This window comes from Pogona vitticeps, chromosome 3 (genome assembly GCF_051106095.1).
Source record: "Pogona vitticeps strain Pit_001003342236 chromosome 3, PviZW2.1, whole genome shotgun sequence".
In the NCBI taxonomy this organism is placed as follows: domain Eukaryota; kingdom Metazoa; phylum Chordata; class Lepidosauria; order Squamata; family Agamidae; genus Pogona; species Pogona vitticeps.
Window position 1 is genome coordinate 178961668 of NC_135785.1, and position 26894 is coordinate 178988561.

Here is a 26894-nt window from a genome sequence, read left to right on the forward strand (position 1 = left end):
GGAAGAGCTCAGATGGAATCTAAGCATCCCAGCATATTGTTAGTTTCGAAGGATTGTTGAACTTGGGTACACATCCTTTCATTCAGGGAGCGGATGAAACTGCAAGTGGGAAGGAGAAGCTTTTCCACAATCAAGGGGTCACCAGGTGCTGTTGCTGTCTTTGTTATATGTTGTTAAGTCACTTCTGACATAGGTGATCCTAATACAGTTTTTGAGGTATGTAAGATGTCCAAGGAGTACTTTAGGATCACCAGTCCCCAGTGAGTTTCCATGACTGAGTGAGGTTTTAGCTCATGTCTCCTAAGTCCTAGTCCAATACTATCTCTACTACATTATATTAGCTTTCTACTCTGAAAAAAATATGTGATATCAAAGAGAAATGCATGCTAAGGACCATGTGAAGTGCCTTCCTTCCATTTCCTTCTTTTACTAAAACCTTCAGTTCTGTCGATCCATTCAATGATCAGAGATTCTCCATATTCCTTCTTCTGCCCCAATTCTCCTTCTGAATACATGGGAATTAGGAACAGAGGTATGTAAAATGTTGTGACTATTCTGTCTGGGAGATTCTGGGAGCTGTAATCCAAATACATACATCTGCACACCTCTAAGTTAGACATATAGGAAACTAGGAAACTACTTTATACTGAATCAGTCAGTTGTTCCACAGAAACCAGTATTGTCAACTCTGGTGGTTCTCCAGGCTTGCAGGGAGAATTTGCTTTCCTAGCCTTACCTAGAGATCTCTGATACACACTAGTGATCTCTCACCAAAGAGCCAGTCAAACCTGTTCTTGCTTAATTTCTGACAAAATAAAGTGTGTTCAAGATTACCTAGGCCATAAAAGATAAATTCTACATATATTTGAGCTACAGAGCCATTCATGTTTAAAATGGTGTCCCTTGTTGCCCTTAATAAATGGAGAATTCACCCAGAATGAAGTCACCTTTGGGTTTTATCCTTGTTATGAAAGTAACAGAAACCTTTTAAGGGACAAATGAGAAAATATAGCAACCATATTAGGGTGAAGTTAGATGTTTGATCTCTGGGTACTCATATAGGGAAGAAGTAGCCCAACTTGCCTAATCTCTTCTTTATTCAAAGTCTCCGGAAAAGTACACATCCCTGAGGCATGCTGCTGCTGAAAATAAACATGAATTACCTCAGCACTCAGGCAAAATCAATTTGTGGAGGTGAGACTTTCCTATATTACAAGCCAAGTGAGGTTTTCAGCTGCCCAATCTTACCCCAGATGGAAGCAAAGGGCGGGGGGGAAATCTTGTCCTGAAGCCATTCCAAAAGCTGTCAATAGTAACCTGGATTTGACATGCAGTGGTAGTAGAACTAAATACTGCCAAAGCTGGAAATGGGGAGTCTTATTTATTGATCAATTATATAAACCACCCCATAACCTAAGCCTCCTCAGCCATGCACAAATAAAAAACATAAACATGAAAAAACAATTAAAAAATCAAACAAAAACAAGGCAAATCAAAAGAAATTAGAATAAGTCAGGAAAAATCTTAAAACTAAAAGCAACAGGCAGTATGCCAGCAGAAAGGATAAAATCATGGAATGATCTACTAATGCCAAAGAAAATTTCTAAAATTGCTTGGATTTCTTTTCCCAAATTATATGGGGTATGTTCAGTCTTGAGAGGAAAGGAAATGTGGCTGTCTTTCAATACAACCTCATGAAGAATTTTAAGTTTTATATGTTAAGTCTTATATTCTCTCCCCCAAGCTCCTGTTTATATTTCCCATTTCTTCTTTTTCCTTTAGAATAGAACACTTGTGAAAAATACATAGAAATCACTACATAGGCCACTAATTGCCATTGGGTAGAACAAAAGCAGGCAACAGTATACAGGTCAGTGGAGTACATCTTCCATCATTCTTTTTGCTAATGGACTACATCTCCTATCACCTATCACAATTACCTGTCTAACACTGATAGGAGCTGCAGATTTACAGCTCTCCTCTCCATTGATCCTAACTGAATGTGATTAGCTCTAATAAAGCCATCATCTAATTGATTCCATATTTGTAGCTGAAATCTTGTTCCTTAGTGTAGGAACTCACACTACAGTAGGCCCATTGAATCAGTAGGGATTTGGTGAGTCGTGCCCATTTATGTGGATTGCCATTATGTCTTTTCCCATTACTAGCTGGTCCAAAAGGAGTTCCAGTCTCCTCCTAACCTTTGTCTGTCCCATAACTTCACAGGAATTTGACCTCTCATTTCAGCTTTCAGCTTCCATTCTCAAGCAAACGGATTCTGTTAACCTGGCCTCCCTACCCTGAGGCCCATGTTCTGCTTCAGATGAGGTTTCAGGAGCCAGTTTCTTTTGATAGACTGGGCTAACGGCAAAATAGTGGAGCCAAAAATGCCAGCAGAGTTTACCTTAAAAATCTTAGTGCCAGTTCCATGAAGAGTACATCCTGGTGGCCATATAGCTCGCTATTTGTATTGTTTTCTGTGCTGTTTCATTGACAACATCCACACATGTGCTGACTCAGAGCAATCCATCTCACCCCCCTTTTTAAAGCTGCCCTGCTCTTTTTAGGCACAGCGCTAGAGTTACAATATTTTGGTGTGATTCAGAGCACTCCTAAGTATCCTGTTCTGTAATCCATGAGTTTGCACCAAAATAGAGCAGTTGGTAATGTTATCAGAGGTGATAACCATGTTACATATTTGGTGGTTGTGGCACTGAAAGGGATGAGAAAGAAAACACACACACCCATTTTTATCTGCTCTACCATATTACTTTTTAAATCTACATAGGCATCCTTCAGTCTCGAGAGACTATGGTATCGCGCTCTGGATGGAGGACTTGGAACAGCGTCTAGTGTGGCTGAGAAGGCCAATTCGAGAGTGACAATCCCTTCCACACTTAGGACAAATACAATCTGTACCCCATCTAGCTCCCTGATTTTGCTGCTTTCGGGACTTCCTCTTTGCCTCAGCCTGCTGGGCGAGGGTCTCTTCAAAATGGGAGAGGCCGTGATGCACCGCATGCAGACATCCTTGTATCGCAGCTGTGGTCTCCCTCTGGGGCGATTTCCCTGCACTAATTCTCCATACAGGAGATCCTTTGGAATCCGACCATCAGCCATTCTCACGACGTGCCCAAGCCAACGTAGACGTCACTGTTTCAGTAATGTATACATGCTAAAAATTCCAGCTCGTTCTAGGACTACTCTATTTGGAACTTTGTCCTGCCAGGTGATACCAAAAATGTGTCGGAGGCAACGCATATGGAACGTGTTCAGCTTTCTCTCCTGCCTCACATGAAGGGTCCAGGACTCACTACAGTACAGGAGTGTGCTCAGGACACAGGATCTAGAGACCTGGATCTTGGTGTATGCCGTCAGCTTCTTATTGAGCCATACTCTTTTTGTGAGTCTTGAGAACATGGTAGCTGCTTTGCCAATGCGTCTATCCAACTCGACATCTAGGGAGAGAGTGTCAGAGATCGTTGAGCCAAGGTACACAAATTCATGGACAACCTCCAGTTCTTGCATGGAGATAATAATAGAGGGAGGTGAGTCCACACCTTGGCCCATGACTTGTGTTTTCTTCAAGCTGATAGTTAGTCCAAACTCTTTGCAGGCCTTGCTAAAACGATTCATGAGTTGTTGGAGGTCTTCGGCAGAGTGGGCAACAATGGCTGAATCATCTGCGAAGAGGAAGTCCCGCATGCATTTCAGCTGAACTTTGGTTTTTGCTCTCAGTCTAGAGAGATTAAAGAGCTTTCCATCTGATCTAGTCCTGAGATAGACACCTTCTGTTGCAGTTCCAAAGGCATGCTTCAGCATGACAGCAAAAAAAGATCCCAAAAAGGGTTGGCGCGAGGACACAGCCCTGTTTATATTTTCATATTGATGCAGTGCCTTTCTAAATAAATGAGGTACATTGTTGGTGTTACGTATACCATGCTGGGTAGATGCATTGTCATTTCACTATATCACTTACTTTATTTAACAGCAACAAAAAAAGGAAAGTCTCTGTGCTGCACTGAATAATGGCCATGGGAAAAGGCAAAGAAGAGGGCTGGAAGGGGAGTATCATTAATTGAAAGGGGGACAAATTGGAGTTGTCTAATGCCTTGTCTGGACCCCTCCATAGGAGGGGGGGAACTGATTAGTGTGAACAGAAAGATCACTCAGGTGAGAGATAAAATAAACACTAAAGCTAAGAAACGTTTCAGTGTGAGCCAGACCTCTCCAACTTCCCCCATATAAGCATGCCTTTACTGTAATCATTCTGCAATGTACCAGATCATGTCGTGTTTGGTTTTTGTCCCAGGTTTTATTTTCCTGCTTTTCTCAAATGGAGCTAGCGCTGGTCATCTTGGGAGAAATATTTTTCCAGTGATAGCTTCAGGGGAAAAATCTAACAAATGTGACCTACAGTGTCTATGCTAGATGAGATTTTTAAAATTATCTCAATGTGTTTTAAAAACATGGTTTAGTCTCTGTTCTCCTGCACCCAAGTCTGGATGAAAGAGCCAGAGGCCATGTTGTTCCCTAAAATAGACACATAAGAGAGGACTTTAATTGAAGTTCCCAGTATTTGAAGACGGTTTTTGCAAGCATTTAATTTTCAAGGAACATTTCCTCAGATATCTCTTTTTGTAGTAATCATCTGGCCTGATTAAGAGTTCTGTGAAATTCTAAAATTTGCATAAGCAGTGGGCACTCCAACCAAGGTGAATAACTTAATAATAATGTTACTTTTTAAAGTATTCAAGTTGCATTTAATTATGGAGAAGATACATTGGAAATATTGCTATCTTAAATTAGACCAGCTTGCATATTTAAACATAATATGTTCTCTTCCCCCCCACTCTCTACCTTCCCTCCTTCCATGTTGTGTTTAATCAGCTCATCATTATTCAAAGGCTTTCCCTATCTAAGTGTTTAGAAGTCCTGACTGAGTGTGTTTCATTAGAATTAGAATTACTCTTCCATTGCTCGAATTCAATTTTCTGTCCTCTAGTTAAAGGACTTTTTTTTAATAAAGAGGCTCACTCTATCACCATAAAGCCCTTCACATGCTGTGTTGCAGCACTGGTGCCCATTGGAAAACAAGGTTCACAGTCTCATCTGTGTGAATCCTGGTTTCCTCCTTAGTTTCTGGTGTTTGTACATCCATGAAACAGCACGTCTATTCCATTCAAGTCCTAGGCATTTCCTTCAGTTCAGATCAAGTGGAGGGAGGATTATAGACCTTGTCCTCATCCCTGACTTCTACATGTTCTAGCATGAAATTTCAAATGTTTGCATACGTTCCTTTGCACATAATTAATACCATGGAAAATGAAGGATTCTAAATTAGGTAAAACTAAAACCTCCATCCTAAGTTGTTGTCATTATGTGCTGTCAAATCACCTTCAACCTATGGTGAGCCTATGAATAAGTGACCTCCAAACATCATGTCCTCCACAGCCCTGCTCTGCACTTGACAATAGAGAATCTGAAATAGTTAAAGATTCTAAAGTCTTCTTCAGATTAAACATAACAAGCTCCCTCTACACAAGGCTTTGTTTCCAGAACGTTTATCATTTTTATCACCTTCCTCTGGATATATTCCAGCTTCTCAATATCTTTTTTAAACAGTAGTGTCTGGAACAGGACATAGTATTCCAGGTGAGGCCTGGCCAATGAATAATAGACTGCTATTAATCCTCCACTTGATCTGAACACTGTACATCTATTGATGGAGTCTAGTATTACATTTGCTTTGTTTGCCACCACATCCCAATTTGACTCATGTTTAGTTTCTGTCTGTTAAAACTCTAGATCGTTTTCAAATGTACTACCATTAAGCTAGCTGACACTTATCTTGTATCTGTGCATCTGTTTTTTTCTGCCAAAATGTAGAACTTCACATTGTACTTGCTTGACACTCATTTTGGTTGTTGTGGCACAGTTGTCCAACGGGTGAAGTCAACTTGTCTTCTGAAGTATTAGATAACCCACGTTTGATGTAAACGTGAGGAGCAGTCCCTCTATACCTTCATCTAAGTATTTATATGTTTCTTAGACTTATCACATCTATCCAGGATAATGGATCTCAGTCTCGTTAGGAGGTCTGTAGCAGTTGTTTTTCTCTCTCTTTGTATTTTTACCCAAATGCTCTTCACCATCATTTCATGGTTCAACACCTGGATCTCCTCAAAGCATATGTACTTTCCATATGGTGCTGCTTATCTTCCTTCCATTTAATCTATTCCTTTGGAATACGTTATACCTTCCAATCTCTACATTTCAATCAGAGTCTCATACCATCAGGTTTCAATAATGCTATCAAACCGTAATTGCCTTCCTGTGCTAAGAGGTCAAGTTCATCTTGTTTGTTTCACATGCATTGTGCATTGGTATGACAATATTAGACACATGAATCTCTCCTTCCAGCTGTTCCATGGTTGTTATTTCGCATCTATTGGGGAGTCCCTGTACCACCATCCAAATTTCAGATGCAACTCTGAGACCCTTATCCCCAGTATTTATTTCTCTGTCCAATATCATGGAGGGAGGGAGAGGGAGAGAGAGAGAGAACATAGTTCAATTTAAACCAGGTTTGGAACACATCTAGCTAATATGTTCTTCCCATCTCCTGTAAAGTACAATCCATCATCATCCAGCAGTATGTTTTTTGAATACATACTACATCAGTAGGATGTGTGTGTGTGTGTGTGTGTGTGTGTGTGTGTGTGTGTGTGTGTGTGTGTGTGTGTGTGTGTGTGTGTGTGTGTGTGTGTGTGTGTGTGTGTGTGTATCAATATGTATTTTCATTTGCTTAAGTAAGAACTTCTTTTCAGCAATCTTGGGTCTTTCTTTATGTTTCCTCATTTATGGAGACAGAATTTTTCAGAGAGATCCAGAAACACAATAGCTGACATGGACAGAGACAAGGCTTGGGTTGCAATATCTCAAAAGAGCATAAGACAGGTTGAAACTTGAGGCTTTAGTCATGCACATTTTGGGTCAGGGGGTAGTTCCCATCCCTATTTCCTCTATTTCAATAAGCCAGAGAACAACTATTCAGCAGCAGCATAGGATGCCTTGGTGTTCCACAACACATTTGTTTGATCCAGCAGTTCATCTTTAGTATACTGTGAGATTCTGGGCATTCTCTACCTCCCACCTCCCAAGTTTGTGTGTATATGTGTGTGTGTGTGTGTGTCAGAGAGAGAGAGAGAGAGAGAGAGAGAGAGAGAGAGAGAGAGAGAGAGAGAGAGAGAGATTCCACCTTGGACCTTGGTGTGTGTAAGTTTTGTCACAAAGCATGATCATTTTCATAGTCTGCAGCGTGATCTTCTTAGGAGATAAATATGATTCTGGGCAACAAGGAGACTGACATCCATTTACAATGTTTTTCAGTATCAAGGAGGGAAAACTTTGATCTCTGTCAGGATGGGGAACAATTAGCCTTCTAGATGTTTTATTGCATAACTTCCTTCAGTTCAATGCACCATGGTTAGTGTTTAAGGTTGTGTGGAACTGTAGTTTAAAACATATGGAGGGTCACCATTTTCCCAGCCCCGGTTTGTGTAGATTATATACAGAATCTCCTGAAGCACCACTCCAGCAGAATCCTTATATCACATTTCTCAGCACCATATGTTAAGCCTCTGATCTTTCATGCACAATAAAATGGTGGGAGTCCATGTTCGATGTAGACATTAGTATAGTTCTCTATAGCCTACAAAGCTTCATGTTTCCAGTGAGTGTACAAGAGATGTTTCTGAAGTGCTTCTTCATTCTCAGGGAAGCACTTCTCACTCAATTGTGTTTTTCTCACTGGCTCCTTTCCAAAATTATTATACTATCTTGAAAAACACCAGTTGATTTGGGGACATTATTGCACATTCCTTTTTGGCAGAATGTCTGTCTTTGGTGAATTCCTCTACATAGTTTACTCTACCATGGTCAACAAGAAGTCTTAAGAAAAAAGTTTCTGGTCACAGTGTAACACCACATATTTGTTAAGAAATACACAATATAAATTACACAATCAACAGGAAGAAATGTAAGGTCCTACACCTAGGCAGAAAAAATGAACTGCACAGATATAGGTTCACCTGGCTAGGCAACAGTACCTGTGAAAGGGATCTAGTAGTCTTGGTAGACCACAAACTAAATGTGAGTCAGCAGTGTGGTGTGACTGCCAAGAAAGCCAATGCAATTCTTGGCTTCATCAATAGGAGTAAAGTGTCTAGATCAAGGGAAGTGATAGTACCATGCTATTCTGCTTTGATCAGACCTCACCTGGAGTATTGTGTCCAGTTCTGGGCACCTCAATTCAAGAAGGGTGTTAACAACCTGGAATGTGTCCAGAGGAGGGCGACCAAAATGGTCAAAGGTCTGGAAGCCATGTCCTATGAGGAGCAGCTTAGGGAGCAGAGAATGTTTGTTATTGTTGTTTAGTTGTTAAGGTTAAGAGGGGACATGATAGCCATGTTTAAATATTTGAAGGGATGTCATGTTGAGGAAGGGACACGTTTGTTTTCTACAGCTCCAGATACTATGACAAGGAGCAATGGTTTCAAACTACAGGAAAAGATATTCCACTTGAATCTCAGGAAAAATTTCCTGACAGTTAGAGCTGGTCAGCAGTGGAATATGCTGCCGTGTGGTGGAGTCTCCTTCTTTGGAGGTTTTTAAGCAGAGGCTGGATGACCATCTGTCAGGAGCGCTTTGATGGAGTTCCTGCATGGCAGGAGGTTGGACTCGATGGCCCCTGTGGTCCCTTCCATCTCCGTGATTCTATGATTCTATAAAATGTTCCAATATTATATATAATGCTGGAAGGAATGTGCTCTGATCCTCATGTCTGAATTACTCTATCTCTAATTTTCCAACTATTAATGAAAATAATTAAATTATTGTCAATGTGAAATCTCTTGTATGTCTCTTCCAAGTTCTGTCTCCTTTCATTTATAATAGAAATGTCATCTCCTGACATAAAACCATAATAAGTACCTGCTGGAAGAGGTGCATGCCAATACTGTTCATTTTGGTGTCTAATATTTTCTTTATGTTTTTCTAGCCGATCACATGTTGCTACTCTTCCCTGTCCTAGTTCATCTTTATAGATTTATATATAACTTATATACTACTGGATTTTGAACTGTCTTTTGGTATAATATGATTAAAGAACAAAGGTTGAAGCAGTTAAATAACTGTTCATCATTGAGTAGTAGCCACTGTTGAATCATGTTCACAGTTGGTTTATTATGAGATGAACAACCTAATACCAAGTCTTCCTACAAGATTCAGAGTGACTTCCTTATTGTGCAAACTCAGGGTAGTTTCGCACACTAAATGCAAACATCAGAATTTAATTAACTCAGTATTTTAGCCATAAGCAAAATTTCTATCACTCATCCAATGTTCCCACACAGAATCTAATGAATATAACATGCACAGTGAAAGCTATTTTATATATTCCCTTCTGGATTCTAAAAAATATATAATTTTTGTTTTTAACATTTCTGCACCCAGAGCAAAGTAAATATATTCGAAAAGAGATATACTTCCCTTTTTTGAGCAATTAATCTTCAGGCCCATCTAAAGCAATCTCCCCACTCACACGTCCATACATTTGAACATCTACTCTGCCTCTCAGCTTCATCTCACCCAGCTTCCTCTGACTTTTTCATAGTGACATGTGGCTTGAAAAGTTGGTAAAAATAATGTTTCAAAGATATAAATATTGATGCCTATATAAATACATTGCATGCATCTGGATAAATGTGGAATGGACTTTTTTGACACTTCCAGTGTCTATTCGGGCATAGAAGAGTCCTGTGGTACAGGGGCTAAACTGCAGTCCTACAGTCAAGCCACTGCTCCCAAGCCAGCTCAAGGTTGACTCAGCCTTCCATCCTTCTGTGGTCAGTAAAATGAGTACCAAGCTTGCTTGGGAGCAAAGTGTTGTTTGCGTAATTATGTGTTAAACTGCCCAGAGAGTGTTGCAGCACTATGGGAAGATATATAAGTTGAAACAACAACATTATCCTTATATAAAGGTGTAAAAAAGCGAGATTTGCACCATCTTTGTGTCAGCTAAAGGACATAGGGTTGGTTTGGCATCAATCTTTGTAGTCTTATTTGGCCATTTATGAAAAATAGGAGAAAAGCATTTAAGAGAAAAGGAAGTCCATATTTTAAAATCTTATTAACAGCTAGGAAGCTTTTTGGTATCACCTGGCAGGACAAAGCGCCAAATAGAGTAGTGCTAGGGCCTGGCATGCTCTGGTCTATGAGTTCACAAAGAATCGGACACGACTAAATGACTAAACAACAACAACGAGAATGAGCTGGAATTTTTAGCATGTATACATTACTGAAACAGCGACATCTACGTTGGCTTGGGCATGTCGTGAGAAAGGCTGATGGTTGGATTCCAAAAGATCTCCTGTATGGAGAATTAGTGCAGGGAAAGCACCTCAGAGGGAAACCACAGCTGCAATACAAGGATATCTGCAAGGGCTAACCATTCTACTTTAAATATCAGAAAAAAAATGCACACATGTGTTCCCAGGTGAGCACCTCTTGGCTGAATCAGAACCTTTATCTAAACACAAAATGCACATGGTATCTATATAACATGCAGACGCATCATTTAGATTATGCACTGCATTGTGTTTGTCACTGGATATTGTGTGAAGCAGCATTCAGCAGCAAATGAAATATAAGGGTCTTCAGATGAAAATGTTCTCAGCTGGGTGAATTATAATGAATTAATTTATAGATTGTGGTCCTGAGAAACTGCAATCATTTCATTAGAGACAAAGGAAAATATTTAGAATAATTCAGAGAGGGAGAGAGAAAGGGAGAGAGAGTAGAGGGGAGAGGGAAGGGAGAGTAGAATACACTTCAAATGTTCTGAATATCCGATTAAATCTGAGTGAATTTCTCTTTTCTTGAATCTGGCATTTTTTCCCCTTGGGTTCATTTGCCGTATGCGGTTTCAAAGAAACTGAGACAGAGCATAAGATGTGGGTGACTGAACATTATGAGAACAGAAAATTTCAGTGAAAGTGGCTTTTTAATAATAGGTAATTGAAAATGGTTGTGTAAGTGACTGTTATTATGAGAGGGGTCCATATTATACGACAAAGAAATGCTGTGCATTATGTGGTACAACAAATTAGTACAAACTGTTATTGTGAACAACTAAGGAGGGAATGGGCACATATATACCTCTCATTTTCTTGTGTGTGTGTGTGTGTGTGTGTGTGTGTGTGTGTGTGAACATAGAGTTTACACAAATTAGACAGTACCTGCTCTTCAAAGGCAACTATGTAGAGCTGTCAATATATTTTAAATAGAAAGTTGTACAACTGGCCAACGTACCAAAATTTGCTTTTGTGTATCTATATAAAACTATACAAAAAATTACTATGAGAAGACAGAAACTTGTTATGAACATACATAATATGGATGTAAGGGCTGAGGTAATGTTGACTTCAGTTTTGTTCAAAAAGTAGGATAATTCAGGAAGATGTGCAACAAGTTATGTCAAGTTCTTTGACCCCTCCAAAAGAACTTAGCTGCAAATTATGTAAATTGTAGTAACCTCTTTTCCTTTGCAAAGAACTGGTTTTTTAAAAAAAAATTCTGAAAATCCTTTAGTTATCTTTATTATTTTGGGAACAGAAACAGAACTCAGCAAAATAACACTTACGTTAGGAAATGGTGATGATGATGATTTTGGATTATACCTCCCAGAATTTCATGCGCAGTGGCTATGCCAGTTGGCTGATTCTGGGAGATATACCCCCTAAATAAATAAATAAATAAATAAATAAATAAATAAATAAATAAATAAATAAATAAATAAAGAACTAATACGTTGTCTGAATATAAAAGTGAAGACTTCTATTTGCTGTGTGTTCATTGTCCTAATAGCAATAAAAATGACACACATTTACTCATACTATATAAATTTCTCTGCTTGCTCAGCAGCTTCTACTCTGATCTCTTAAAGTTTGAGTTAAAGTTAACTACCAATAAAGATACTGTATAATGATTACAAGGTCAGTTCAAGAATATCACACTTTGGGTTGATGAGCTTCATTTAGTAACCTTCGTTATGGACTAAGTTCAGTTAGCGATATCCACAAATTACACTTTATGTGATACATTGCAGACTGCAAAATCTCTGGTGCAATAGAAGAAAAATGGGGAGTTGTTTAACTATTTGTGAGTGTTGTTGATTATATTGTACACTATAAGCTAGTAAAAACAATAAAACAGAAATCTGAGCAAAATCTGAGGCATTTTTTCAGTTTCTCCATCCTCTGCTTTTTAAAAAATTACTTTGTTCAAAATTATTTTCCTGGCACATGTGCATATACAGTGGTGCCTCGCATAGCGAGGTTAATCCGTTCCTGATTAACCTTCGCTATGCTGAAGCATCGTTGAACGGGGCAGGGAATTCCATTGGAATGCATTAAACATGGTTTAATGCGTTCCAAATGGGCCGAATACTCACCGTTCAGCGATGCTTCTTAATGGCCGGCAGCCATTTTCGCGCCCTCCCCTCGCTTAACGAGGGCGCAAAAACGCTGCGCGTGGCCATTTTGGGCCATTTCCAGGCTTCCGGCGGCCATTTTGGCCGCTGAACAGCTGATCGTCGGGCTTCGTTTTGCGAAGATCGGTAAGCGAAACGCTTACCGATCTTCGCAAAGCGAATTTTGCCCTATCTAAAAAACGTTGAGCGATCGCATTAGCAATCCCAAAAAAGGGATCGCTATGCAATTTCGTCGTACGGTGCGCTCGTTAAGCGAGGCACCACTGTATTGGGATAGCCCAATATCTCACACCCCTTAAGGCAGGAAGAGAAGTGTCACTCCGACATCTTGCCATGGTAAAAGCCTCTACACACTCACTAGAAGTGGGTACCATAGTAGCAGCGCCCAAGTATATCCTCTACCACAGAAGGAATAAAATGCAGAGGTGGCCCTTATTCCACCCCACTCAACTACAGAAGGAGGAGGCGGCAGCAGAATTGGTGGCACTCCTTCTGACTGGAAGGAGAAACAGGAGGAGAACTTAGGGGCCCTCATATCCTCTCTGTTGCAAGATATGAATAATGTGATGCAGAGGTGGTCATGCTAAATTCCAGACAGTGGTAAATTTGCTCTGCTCTGAGAACACCTCATAGGCAGTCATTCAACAAGCAGTCTGCTCAGGGGAACTCTGTGAAGAAGCAGTAAAGCTGTGGCACCACTGCTGGTGCTCCTCAAACATTTGCTTCATTTATGCTCAATGACTGAGCCACTCCCTGAAAACATGCACAAGTTAAGGGGATGGATTGCATTCTATCCATAGCTTGTGAACAAACTGCTTGTCTATGCAAACAATTGTTTACCATCTAGACTTTACAAAGTAAAATGTGTGTGATTATTTTTACTGAAAAGGTGAAGGGTTGCCAATTTTTATTGATTTGTTTATTTCTTTTCTCTTATTACCTTTCCATGGCTGAAAAATAGGTAGTGATGGGGAAATCAACTCCATCAAAATTCTGCCTATCATTGAGTCACATGTCTTTCATTCCTCAGGTCAAATAAACTGCACATAATTGATCAATTATGTGCTATCAAGTCGATTCTGGATTATGGCAACTCTTTTCAAAAACAGAGTATTCAGAAATGGTTCACCATTCCCTCCTTCTAAGGCACTCTGGGACTAATGCACCTTGTCTAAGCCTACACAGGCCAGCTCATCTCTCAGGAGGCACACCATAACCTCTGGCGCTGCAAGCCAGCTAAATAACTCATTGTGCTGTCCAGTCTGCTAAAAACTTCAAAAGGTAGATACATGCTCTTCTTGTATAACACATTCTCTCTTTTTAAAACAAAATTTATCTTGATTGATTCTTTGCACTGTTTTGCCCTTCAGCATTGGGTCTTGCTGCTCACCTGGACTTACTTACTTACTTACTTACTTACTTACTTACTTACTTACTTACTTACTTACTTACTTACTTACTTACTTACTTATATGCCACCCTAAATGTTTGATATCCTCTGGGTGGTAACCGAGGGCCACCACCATAGACGCCACACCAATTCTGAACAAATGCGTACCAAATCTAAGACCTTGAAAACCTTCCTTTTGAAGAGCCAAATCTGTTAACTTCCAGAACACGCTCAATCTGTTGCAGTTTATTTGACCTGAGGAATGAAAGACATGTGACTCAATGACAGGGGAGCCAATGCTGCCCTCCCTATCCAAAGCAATATCTGCACAGTCTTCAACCAACAGGCATGGAGAGAAACCAGCAGCCACACTCTTTCCTTTGCAAATACCAGCCAGAAAGAGGAAGAGAAGGGGGGGGAACAGTCTTTAAATAACCTATCGTTCTCCCCTCTTCTAAGGCGGCTCTCGCGAGACTTAACAGAGATCTTGCATCCTCTGGGGAAGGCAGCAAAGGTAAGCTATATTGCCGAAGCCCTGGCTCGGCAGTGGCTTATTCATTCTTAAGAGAAACTCCAGCTGTATGCCTGGGTCCCCTCTATAAATCATGCACCTTGCCACAGAGCTACTATCTATCCCTGAGAGCTAATTGTGGGGTTTTATGCAAAGAAGTACTACAATAATCCTCTTCTGTATTCAGAATGAAAACTATGTTTTGAATGGTAACCACAAAGGGCCTGAAGCTGTTAATTTTGCATGTTGCTTCATAGTTTCACTGGAGTGAAATATTTTCAGAAAAATTACTAACTTTAGCTGAAGTACTATGATCTCTAGACAATTTAAGAATGATGATGATCATTCAAATGATGACCAACATTGTATGTTTGTCTAGAGCACAGCTGCTTCCCTGAACTCTTGTCTTACCATTTTTTACTTTAATTTCTCCGTATCAGGACTTTAATGTCACTTGAAATTTTAGTTATTGTGTCTTCCTCCTATACATTACCTGCCACAGAGATTTTTTTTAATGACTTAAACTAACTGATTTCCCCAACCTTTGTTATTTCATATGCACTGTCCTCATAACAGCTGCTGTCTAGAGATTATGGAAGGCTGAAAGCAATCAATGTGCTAAATCAGAGCTTTCTTCTTTTCTCACTTTCTTGTCTTTCTCTGTTGTCTTTCTTTAAAACTTACTCTGCTAAAGTTTCCCCAGAGGAAGAGTATGTATCAGGCAGAACTTTATGTTAAAACAATACAGTGTAGAAAGATCATTTTAAAGCTTAGAATGCAGGGATTAGTTTAAAGACCTTGAATTCTCATTTTGCATGACTCCACTAATCTAATTAATTACCTAATCCTAGACATAGCCCAGAAAGATCATACAACGTAGTACATCACACTACTAGGTAATTCCTGCAAATGGGATGTATCTAACTACCATTTGGTGCATACATTGTCCAACTCATTATAATAGTTATTGTGCAGTTCCCAACTTACAGTCAGTTCAGTAAAGTTATGGCCTACTTATCTTTCAAGATGGCTGGAACATACAGTATTGCATAAGCAATACAAAACGCCTTCCATTGAATACAAACTAAGTACACAAAACATCACCATACTTCTGATTCTAAAAATTGTTAAATATTAATAAAGATACAGTACTTGGACCTAGTAGCAGCATTGGAGAAAGCCATCCATCATGAAGAAGTTAACTGTATTCTGTTCATTCCCTTTTTAAGCTGAAGACCAAAAACTTGATAGCTCCACCAAAGGAATAGAAACATTATGGCTCCAGATAACTTTCAACCCCCATCAAATAATAGAGACGGCAGTTCTCTACTGACATACTTTGGAAGAAAACTCATTGAACTCAAGGGATTTATGTCAGAGCATACATGTTCGGAAGTATGATCAGAGGCATGTTAGAAAGGAGTAAAGATCCCTCAGTCTCCAAACAGCTAAGATATGGGGGTTTGCAGACATAATTAGAATCTTAGTTTAAGTGTGTGGGAGGGACTTAGGACAAAACAGGACTGACATAGGTGCATCGTTTCTGAACGTCTGGATTGCAAGCCCTAGGTATTGAACCATGTTTGTGTTGCTGAATTTGGGTTACCATCTTTCTCTTTCTCTCCCCATCCCCAAGAGGTTTCTCTTTTTTTAACATTGTAGACAAGTAGAACGTGCTACTCTCCATGCTTGTAATAGCTGTACCCATTACATTTGGCTGGTGGAACTCAGCAGGCATTTAACTCAGTGTGTTTGCTTATATTCATGTCTCCATGCTCACAACATTTTTAAATCTTGAATTGAAAACAACTGTTTTTTGTGCTTATGTATGCTTCTGCCATATTTTTAAGACAATAAAATCTAGATCTAGATACATAGACACCTTGTGTACTAAAGGGGTCCTGATGGTGTGCATATTTTAAGTATTTTATTTTTAAAACGGGTTAATTGATTTCATTTTGCAAATTTCTGCTCTGCCCAACCCTTATGGAAGATATGCACACCACCAGGACCTGAATTTATTTTAATTATTTTATTTTTAATTGATTGATTTCATATTGCAAATTTCTGCTCTGCCCAACCCTTATGGAAAATATATTCAGGCTGTTGCCACCTAGAGGCAAACATGAAAACTCATTTGTTTAGAAAAGAGCTGGAGCTGTTTCTCAAGTTGGATGCTGGACAGAACAAAATATAATATTTGCATCATCTTATCCAGAATTTTGTAATATCCCAATTTGTGCTTTCACCATAACTGATATTTACGTTAAATATTAGCTTCAAAATTGGCACAATTTTTCCCTGAATCTGTTTATTTCTTGGTCAATTTCATTAATAGTCACTAGAGAAATTCCCCTCATATTCAGCATAGTTTCTTTTTTTGAAGAAAATGAATTACTTTCTCTATTATCGTGAGAGCTACAAAATTGGGAATGTAATAAAAAGCAGTCAGTGGATGAGATCAAGTCAGAGAAACTCAATAAATTAACCTAATCAAATATTTTTCGTAATAAAGTCAATGCACATAGGCATATACAAAGTAGCATCCCTCTCCCCGAAAGTCAACAGCCATAAGTCCTTTCAACACAAAACCACCATCAGTAACTTAAAAATAGAGGAACACAGAGAGAAAACTGCCATCTATATTGAGCAAGACAACTCATCCATCTAACTCAGTGTTATCAATTCTGCCTGGCAGTATCTCTCCAGGTTTACAGAGAGGATGGGATTTTTCTTATTTCCCAGCAGTTTCCTACCCATGTTCTAACCAGCTGCAGCCCTTCTTGGTTTCTGAAATAAGTTGAGATCAGGTGTGTTCAGGATAATGTGGTGAGGTAGTCTTGGTACAAATATGGTGACAATTTATGCTAAAGCCCTTGATTTAGACAAGTGGTTTCTAGGAATGAGATTTCTGGAATTCAAGGACTGCCAGTCCAATAATTTGTCAGGAACTCACAAGGCTGAATTATGGTACCGAGAGGCCTCAAACTAGCAGGATGTAGAGCAGCCCCCTCACCTCCATGCTGTTCCTGTGCTCTTCTTTGAAATGTTAGAAATGTGTTCCACTGCATCATAGAAGCCACAAGGATTTCCTGAGACTTGCAAAGGTGTGTGGAGCAACCAGTTATCTTTTCTCCCCCTCCTGGGCTTTTCATTTAAAAATTACTTGCCTTTGATTTCAACACAGTTGATTTCAAATGCTTTATTACCTCAATATCTGGCAGAACGACTTCTCCCACCCAGTTCTGCCAGAGTCACTCATTCCAGCCAGGCGGGGCGGCTGAGGGGCCCAATGCTGAGGGAGGCCTGGAAGGAAAGAATGAGGAACAGGTCCTTCTCGGCAGTGGCCTCTCGCCTTTGGAACAACTTGCCAGTGGAGATCTGCCTGGCTCCCTCTCTGGGTGTTTTCGGGAACAAACTTAAAACCTGGCTATTTTGTCAGGCTTTCCCTCCTGCCATATCTTAATTTCTTATACTTTCCCCACCTTGGATCTAAAATACAGTGGTGCCTTGACTTATGACCATAATTCATTCCAGAAGATGGATGTAACTTGAAATGGTCATAATCTAAGCATCATTTCCCATAGGAATGCTTTGAAATGCAATTTGTCCATTCTGGACGAAGAAAAAAACCACCAAAAATTCACTGCAAAACTCATTGATTAATCCCTTCAGGCTGAAGGAAGGAAAAGAAAAGAAAATCAATCAAGTGTGCAAGACCCATTGGAAATGCACAGAAAACAAATGGAGCAGATTGGAAATGCATGGAGAACAAAGGGGGCAGGTCGAAAATGCAACGAAAACAAAGGGAAAAGCAAGGGAAGCATGCAGTACCCATCAGAAATGGGGGAAAACACCAAAAAACAAACAACCCCCCAGACCCATTGGAAATGGGGAAAAACACTCCAAAAAGCAACAAAAAACCCCAAGACCCATTGGAAATGGGGGGAAGAAAACCAACCAACCAACAAACCCCCCAAGACCCATCACAGCACAGAAACATAACCCCCCCAGCCCAAAACCATGCTGCAAAAACACCCAGAACAATTTTTAAAAAGCAGAAAACAGCACCTTACCTTACCAGGCAGCCCAAAGCCTCCCTGCAAACACACACATACGGTCACTCAGAAGCAGAAGGAGGCGGTCCTAAGCCTCCTCTGATGCACACTCTCTAACTGCTGGAATGAAAGAGCTATAAAGAAGCAGCCTCTTTGCCACCTACAGTTAGCAATTTGAATTTCCTGCCCTTTTTCCCTGCCTTTTTTTTTATCGTAACTGGAAGCTCTGGCTGCAAGTCAAAGCAAAATTTTGCGGCTGGAGCTGGTTGTAACTTGAAATGGTCATATGTCGGGATGTTCATAAGTCGCATATTGAATATGTTTTTATTTTTATTGTTTTTAAATTTGTAGACCGCCGAGAGTAGACCTTTGATCTAGATGGGCAGGATAGAAATCCAACAAATAAATAAATAAGTAAGTAAACAAACAAACAAACAAACAAACATGCAATTGATACAGTACAAATTCTTCTTTGTTCTGAGATTTATTTCAAATGGTGTTTTCCTTCAATGCACCCAGAGTGCATACAAGGCTCTCTTCTTCAATGTTCAATCCACAATTTTCTCACAACAACACAGGTTGAAAGCAAGTGATTTTGCCCAGAATTATGCAGTAAGCTTTTGTGGTTCAGTGGGGACTTCAACCTGGATCTTCTAGATCATTGGTTTCCAACCTTAAGTAACCCCGTTGTTGTTGGACTGCAACTTCCAGAAACCCTGGCCAGCAGAGCTGGTGGGGAAGACTTCTGTGAATTGCAGTCCAATAACGCCTGGGCTGCCCAAGGTTGGGAACCACTATTCTAGATTCTTATCTGACATCCTAATCAGGGCACCTCACTGGCTCTTGTGTTGGGTGTTATACACTCAAAACGACTGCATCTTCCTACTCTTTAGTCAGCCTGCCTCTGAATTACAGATGCACATGTGTTTTGATAAAGCATCTGAAGAAATGAGACTATGCACATACTCATAGCCATTTTCCTTTTTACTAGTGTTTTGCTGATGAACAGAAGTAATTGAAGCAACTCCTTGGTTTGATTCATATTTACTCATTTATGCAACAAACAATATCTATTGCTAATGTGGATGCAATTATTTATATTACTTTTTATTTTATGATATACTTTTTTGTAATGTTTTGGTTAATTTGCACATCTGCATGGGTGACATGATGCCAGTGAAGTAAGTGTAATGAAGCAAACAATGTATGTTCTATTGCCTGGTTTGATTTTGAGTGATAGAGAAATGAGCTATGCAATAGCACTCAGTGCATGCTCTAGTATCTTAGAAGTACAGTTTAAACTGGGATTAGCAAGTTCATGTAAAGGGATGGAGAAGATAAATACCTCCCCTTCCCCTGGCCCAATATTTAATAGAAATATGTGAACTTATCACAAGAAGAAAGCAAAATCTATAGATTTGCTGTAGTATAAAATTCTACTCAGTGATTAGCTATGCATGTGGACCCCACATACATTGAAAGAAAAGATATTGGATCACTGGTTTCAACATGTGCAAAGAAGAATCTGAAGAGAAAACTGCTTAATCAGAGTAGCCTTCAAGTTTCAGCTCACATGGAGAGGCTATATGGATGTAGCAGCTTCCCTTCTTCAGAGAATCTTTTTCATGTGCTGAATGCATGTGAGCTCTACATACTTAGATAACAATTGGACAGACCTTAATTCTACATGTACAGTGATGCCTCCATTAATGATTGCCCCGCATTATGACGAAATCGCTGTACAACTATCTTATTGCAATTGCAACTACAAAACGATGGTCTAAATAGGGTTTTTTCGCTTTGCGATGATCGGTTCCCTGCTTCAGGAACCGACTCTTCGCAAAACGATGTTTTTTAAACAGCTGATCGCCGGTTTCAGAATGGCTGCCAGGTGCTTAAAATGGCTCCCCACTGTGTTTAGAGACGGATTCCTCACTATACAGGCAGCAAAAATGGCCGCCGTATGGAGGATCTTCGCTGGACTGTGAGTTTTTACCCCATTGGAATGTATTGAACGGGTTTCAATATGTTTCATTGGGGTTTTTAATTTTGTTTTATGATGTTTTAGCTTAACTGCGATTTTCCTGGAATGGATTATCGTCGTTAAGCAAGGCACCACTGTATATTCATATTAATATGTATCCCATGCTGGAATCCCTCAAGACTGTGTAGAGTTACAGAACGGAAGGACGCAATCATTTTGGAGTTTCTGTGATTATCATTATTCCTTCTAATTAGAGGGTGGAAAGGGTGAGCAAGGAGATATGGGCTATGAATTAAATGGGAGAAATACAATTGTACAGAAATCCATGGAAGCAGAAAACAGAACTAAACTTCCCAAGGATTCTTGAGCTAATGTAGATAACACAAATGCACCCATGCAAACCCATGTCCACACAATGGGATTGGTTGAGAAAAGGGAATTCTCTTCATTGTAAGAAGTCATAGATCATTCCCTAATCTATGATGTGTTCATCACTATGCTATCTACTAAAAAGTACTTTGTCAATGGTGGATTATTATTATTTTTTTGAGCGGAACAAAAACAAAAGCAAAAAAACCCTTTATGGTACTAGTCATTAATAATAACTTCATCATCATCACATTCTTAAAGAATTCCTGTGCATCATAGATTACATTTGGTTCAGTCACTCTTCATTCTGACAGATTTCATTCCTCCCAGTAGCTAGCATTGTGGCACGGGCATCCCATCAATTATTGACGCTTTCATCCATTAAGAAGGAGAATCCGCAACTGCATGTCTTCCATACAATGGTGTGACCCAGAAACACTAGAGGGTCTTGCTTTGCCTTTGAAAAGTTTTATGACAGAAGTATTGATTTATATAGTCAGCTAGTGAAGGAACATCACAAAGTGAGAAGGAGGTGACTATTATGCTTTCCTGCAGTCTGCCTAAGAAAAATGGGTGAATACAGTGTCATGAAACTGCTGTTTAAAAGGAGAAGTATATATTTCTTCTGTCCAATATGGATCAATGGAACTCAAATTTTCTTTTCAAAAACTAATTCCATCTACAGTACCTTGGCCCTCATTTACCTCGACCCTGAGTTATTTGATAGAAACTCTTTCTCTCTCTCTCTCTCTCTCTCCTTCTTCCTTCCTTCCTTCCTTCCTTCCTTCCTTCCTTCCTTCCTTCCTAGCCACAATGTCACACCCCCGCTAAACATTCTCTTTTTCAAGCTCTAGTGTCGGGTTTTGCCTGAGTGAACATTTGCATGAATGAGCTCAGACACTATATTATTCTTCCATGAGCAGGAATAATCCATTCTACATTTTAACCTTCATTTTATTATAAACTGGACCCTGACTTTAGCAGTTATGCTTCTCCCCATTCCCTCCCTGCCTCCTCAGTAATCAAATTTTGTTTACAAAAAGGAAGTGGGGCATTATTATTATTGCTGTTATTTTAAAGGTTACCATGGCAGCTGGAAGTACCGTAATCTTAGTTTAGTCCTAAATGAACAATAAAAGATGAGTTGCACAGAAATCTTATCAACTGTACAGACAGTAATCAGAAAGAATCAATCTGCATGAGAAATGAAGGATTATTTATACTGACAAATCTATCTTGGGAAAAAAGGCATTTATTTATGTACTTAGGAATACCAATGCCATGATTCCTTGCTCTGATGATGTCATACCAGGCTTTGGAAAGCTTGTTAATACAATGTGAACTCCTACAAACAGTTAATATGATTGTCAGTGAAATGCACAATATTATCGGTGTGTACCTCTGTGTGTGCAAGTATATTAGATGATGCCATTTATGTATTACAGGACAGGGAAAAGGAGAAATACTCTGTTTATTCTGAACACAGCTATCTTGTCTCTCTTAGAAGAGTCCAGGCATCCCCTCATAACCTTACAAATGCTCTCCAGATGGAACCATTGCCTGCCCTCATTCTCAAAGTCAGCAGAAGACTTCATGGCCTGGCTTTGCTGTCACCAGCATGAGGTTACCAAAATGTATATATTGCACATAGGAGTGAACAGATAAGCCAAAGGAGGACACCTGGACACACAACTGTGATATGGATTAGGGTGATATGGATTTAGGATGTCTGAGTTACAGTTCATATACAAATTGCAAATAGCAATAATAATTTGGCATTTCATTTCCTTCTAAGCAGGCACGTGGATACTGTGTGTTTAGCATTTGCCTTTGCCAATGTAATTAAACAAATGGCTAATCAAGTCATGTCCCCCTCTGTTACCTAACTATTAGATATTTTCATTCAGAATTTTTATCCATATATATAAAAATGTAATTTGTTTCCCATGTGCTGAGGGTTTTTTCACCTAGAAAAACAGTACTTCTCAAACTCATCCTTGTGGTTCCACCTCATGAATGTCACTAACATCGTGTTCCCCATATAGTGGCCAAAAATATATTCAACTGCTCTCAAGTCCAAGCACAGGGAACTTTCAACTGTTAGTGTAAATGTGATCCACCAGAATGCTTCTTGTGGGTGAACACCTTTCAGAGGAGAGAGACAGAAGAAGAATTCAAGAAATTCTCTTGAAGGCCATGCTTAGTTGCCTCCCTCTTCCTTTCCCCAGGAGGGAGAGCAAAACCATTGCATGACCCAGCTTTTCCAGCTGTTGACGGATTCCCTCCATTCACCATTTTCATTCTGATTTGTGCAAGAGAAAGGCCAGTTTGCCAAACGGTACTTTCTCCTTTGCTTAGGATGTTGAGTATATAATGCTATATAGTCAGGCAGAACATTTGTAAAGGATTCTCCTGTATTCTCTGACACCTTCCCAGTGATTCTCCCAAACAAAAGGACTACAGGTCAACAGCCAGCAGTGACTAGGTATTAAGCAATGACTGTTATGGGAAGTCAACTTGCCAAACAATAAACGTTGAGCCCTCTGAAACAAATTGTGTTTAGCACTTCTGCTCTAAAACAATACATAGAAATGGAGAGTTGAAAGAAACCTCCAAGGGTCATCCAGTCTAAAGCATCCCTGATATTCAACATCTGCTTAAAGACTTCCAACAAAGGAGAGGCAAAGGAAGGTGATCACTGCCTTCTAAGATAATTGATTCCAAACAGCTTTTAGGATCAAGAAGTTCTTTCTAATGTTCTTCATGTTTTGTTGGAACCTGAATATTTTGTTCATGCTGCTGTTGTACAAATACAAAAGATGTCAGTAGGATTGACAAGATAGAAAAGAACTTTCACTACATCCAATTAACAGTTTTTTTAAAAAGATCTCTTGAACCTGAACTACATTCAATTTACATTAAAAAGAAACCTTGAACTTGAATCCACGATGAATTTTCAACAGTGAGTTTGCTCTGCATTAACCTGTCTCTTTACATCAGGACAATATCCTTCTAAAAATATATTTTGGCAATAATGTTTATATCTTTATACATCTATACAGTTATCATCCCATATTTATAGAAGACTACATCCAGAAGACAATTGTTTCATGTGTACAAATCTAAAAAGAGTGGGAGAAATACTGATGGATACCATTTTAATAATGGAAATGGAATTAACTAACTAATTGGCATAGTATACTTAGCCTCAGAACAAAGAAATTAATCATTCATTTATCCGTTTAAATTAATTTTTCAAGAAAATACTTTTGTTACTTAAGTTCATCTGCATATTTCACAGTAAACTGGAATGACAATACCATGCTTAGCCTCTGCAAGAAAATGAATAGTAATTATAATTTCCAAAATTAAAATTAAAATATCATGCCCATGGGGATGAAAATTTCAATGTTCCATTGTATACTACTGATAGTTTCCTGTCCTGCTATTTGCTCTGACTATTTTAAAGAAGCCCCTTTGCAGGGTGGTGGTGGATTTTTCATACCACAAAATAACTAAAAGAGGGGATGCCCAAAACATCACTCAGAGGCTGACTACACAGAATTAATCCACTGCTTAGTCTACTGAAGGGATGGACTGGTTCAATCCTAAAGACAAGTGTCAAATAATGTCTTTACTGCAGAAAACCAGCCCTCCTTCAGAGCAGTCCGACCCACACCTTTCTGTACTTGTTCAGAGGCCTCTACTTTTTTTGGTGGTGGTAGGATCGTTCTCTTTCGTTCCATTTTCACCACATCTGATCACTGGAAATGAACAACAACACCAAATCTTCCTCTTTTGAATTGGCAGCATTTTGAAGTGGCTTAATAGAGCCACTTCAGGATGCTGGCCAGTTAAACGTTTCTTGTCTAGCGCTTTAAGACAAGAGAAAGTGTGGGAATTTTTTAAAATTAGTTTTTTGTATTAGGCTGCAGCAAGCTCTTGAGAGGACCTTTAAGAGAAGTGTATTAGGATGTGTATTAGGCCCCTCCAGTCTGCCCCAACCCAGCCATGTAGACAAGCCCGTAGTCTACCATTTGATTTCTAGTACAGACACAAGGAACTTAGAAGCAATGAGGATAGGAGCAGTGAACAAAATCTAGTGCACTTAAACACATCCATTTTTCAATCAATAGATTTGGACATCCTGCTTAGTTCTCTCTTGGAAATTAGCACCTACAGTTTTAGTTCTATCCCACTCATATTCTGATATCCAAAATAATCATTGAACTATTAAAGAAGAACTCAGTTGTACATATATAAGGAGATATGATATTAATCTGAATGTAATAATACAGTACTTTACATTACTTATGTGCAATGCCAGATGCAGACCAAGATATTTGGAGGTTCAAGATGGCCACCCAGTGATGACAACTGTCCTGTGACTCACTCCTTTTTTCAAACTTATTTATTTTAACCTTACAGTCAGGCATTTCTATTTTCTCATCATACTATTGGGGTGTTCTGAGGGTATCTAGAGACTACAGTGGTAGCTAAACTGACTTTTAAACACCTGGATTACTGTGGATTATTGGGGCTCAAAGAACCGGCATAATAGGGAAGAAAAAGAAATGACAGCGGACTGCTTCTAACTCTCCTCCATGGTCACTAAACAACTGTGGCAAATCAGATGGACCTATTTGTGACGGAAACTGTAAGTGAGTCAGGTATAAACACCACTCAAAATAAATTCTCTGTTTTGGCTACAGATTCCCAGGAATCTAATGAGAGAAACTCTCAGTTATTGAAACCCCCTCTTACTGACTTGAAAACAGCAGGATCAGATATGAAACAAACTGTATCTATTCAAGCTGGTGAAGGATTAGAAACCTCAGAGGAGGATGAAGATTTATTGATCCTGGTGGATAAGGGGGTGATAGATCTCCAACTATTGAGATTAATGGGGGAGCACTGCATAGCTATGGGGAAGACAGTGAAGGCTATCTTTGAGAAAATCCAGCATATTGCTGATCAGCTGGACTCCCTCCAGGACTTACTAAAACAAACGGAAAAAGAATCTCCACACCTCCACATCCGACAGCTCCAGGCACAGGGGGAAAGTAAGGGAGCCCATCCCAGCAGAGGGGAAACAGCACAAGACTACTTTAAATCAAACATAGCCAAAACAACCACTTCTCGATGCCTTCTCGTAACTCAAATAATCATAGAAGTGATGGACAATCATATAAATAAAGGAAAATGGACAAACAGGCAAAAGGTTCTCGCCTCCCTGAGTAAATTGTTGCAAACAGAGGTGAGCCAACTTGATTTAAAATCTACTGAACACTTACCTGCCCCTCGCTATATACTAAGGCTACAGATGGAGTTTTATAAGCCCATGATCCCCCTCATGCTTTGCAGGATGAAAAGATTTCTGAGCGGTCTTTTTGGATGTGTCTCCAGATCCAGATAGAAAACAGATTCAGCAAACTTCTGTGGAGCAAACAGTACTAGCCACTCCTCCACTGAGCACAGCTAATGGGCTCTCTGCCAAAACACAACATAGACGAAGGTCAGCTCATGACACAGCAGCAACAGTAAAGATTACAGCAGTGATCAGCTGCATCTTTAAAAGCAGTTAGAGAACTAGTCTCCCTGGATAAGCTGGTGTGCCTGACCAAGTCCTTGGACGAATCTCTAGTAAATTTAAGCGATCCCAGCTGTGCATAGCTCAGCAATATTGCCAGCAAGTGGGATGATGCAAAAACCTTAAATTGAGTCTACTCTAGAGCTCTTCAAGGTCCAGGAAAAGACTTCCAACTTGGGCCACAAATGGGGCAGCATTGCAAAGCAGGTAAACAGCAATACTCAGATGGTAACTGGTCAGGACAAAACTGAATCACCATCCAAGGACTTACCCAATGCAACTGGATATTGATGGAGATGAACTTGTGGTAGAAGCCACGGCCGCTTTTAAAGATTTACCCAGGGAGGAACAAATGAAGATTATCACTAGCCTGGAGAAAGTGAAGACTGACTTAATTCACATCACAGAAGTCCCTATGTCACCTCTGATCCCTCATGCC

At 39.6% G+C, this 26894-nt stretch overlaps 1 long non-coding RNA gene across 3 annotated transcripts in view; it reads right to left on the bottom strand.

Moving 5' to 3' along the window:
* Nucleotides 1-26435, bottom strand: part of LOC140705435 (uncharacterized) — a 186299-nt gene extending 159864 nt beyond the window's left edge. Inside the window, exon 1 of one of the 3 annotated variants that reach the window (XR_013543525.1) lies at nucleotides 26160-26435. This is a non-coding gene — a long non-coding RNA (uncharacterized LOC140705435). The remainder of the gene's footprint in view (nucleotides 1-26159) is intronic. The other 2 variants (XR_013543524.1, XR_012084818.2) reach the window with 2 other exon arrangements.
* Nucleotides 26436-26894: the final 459 nt, after the last annotated feature.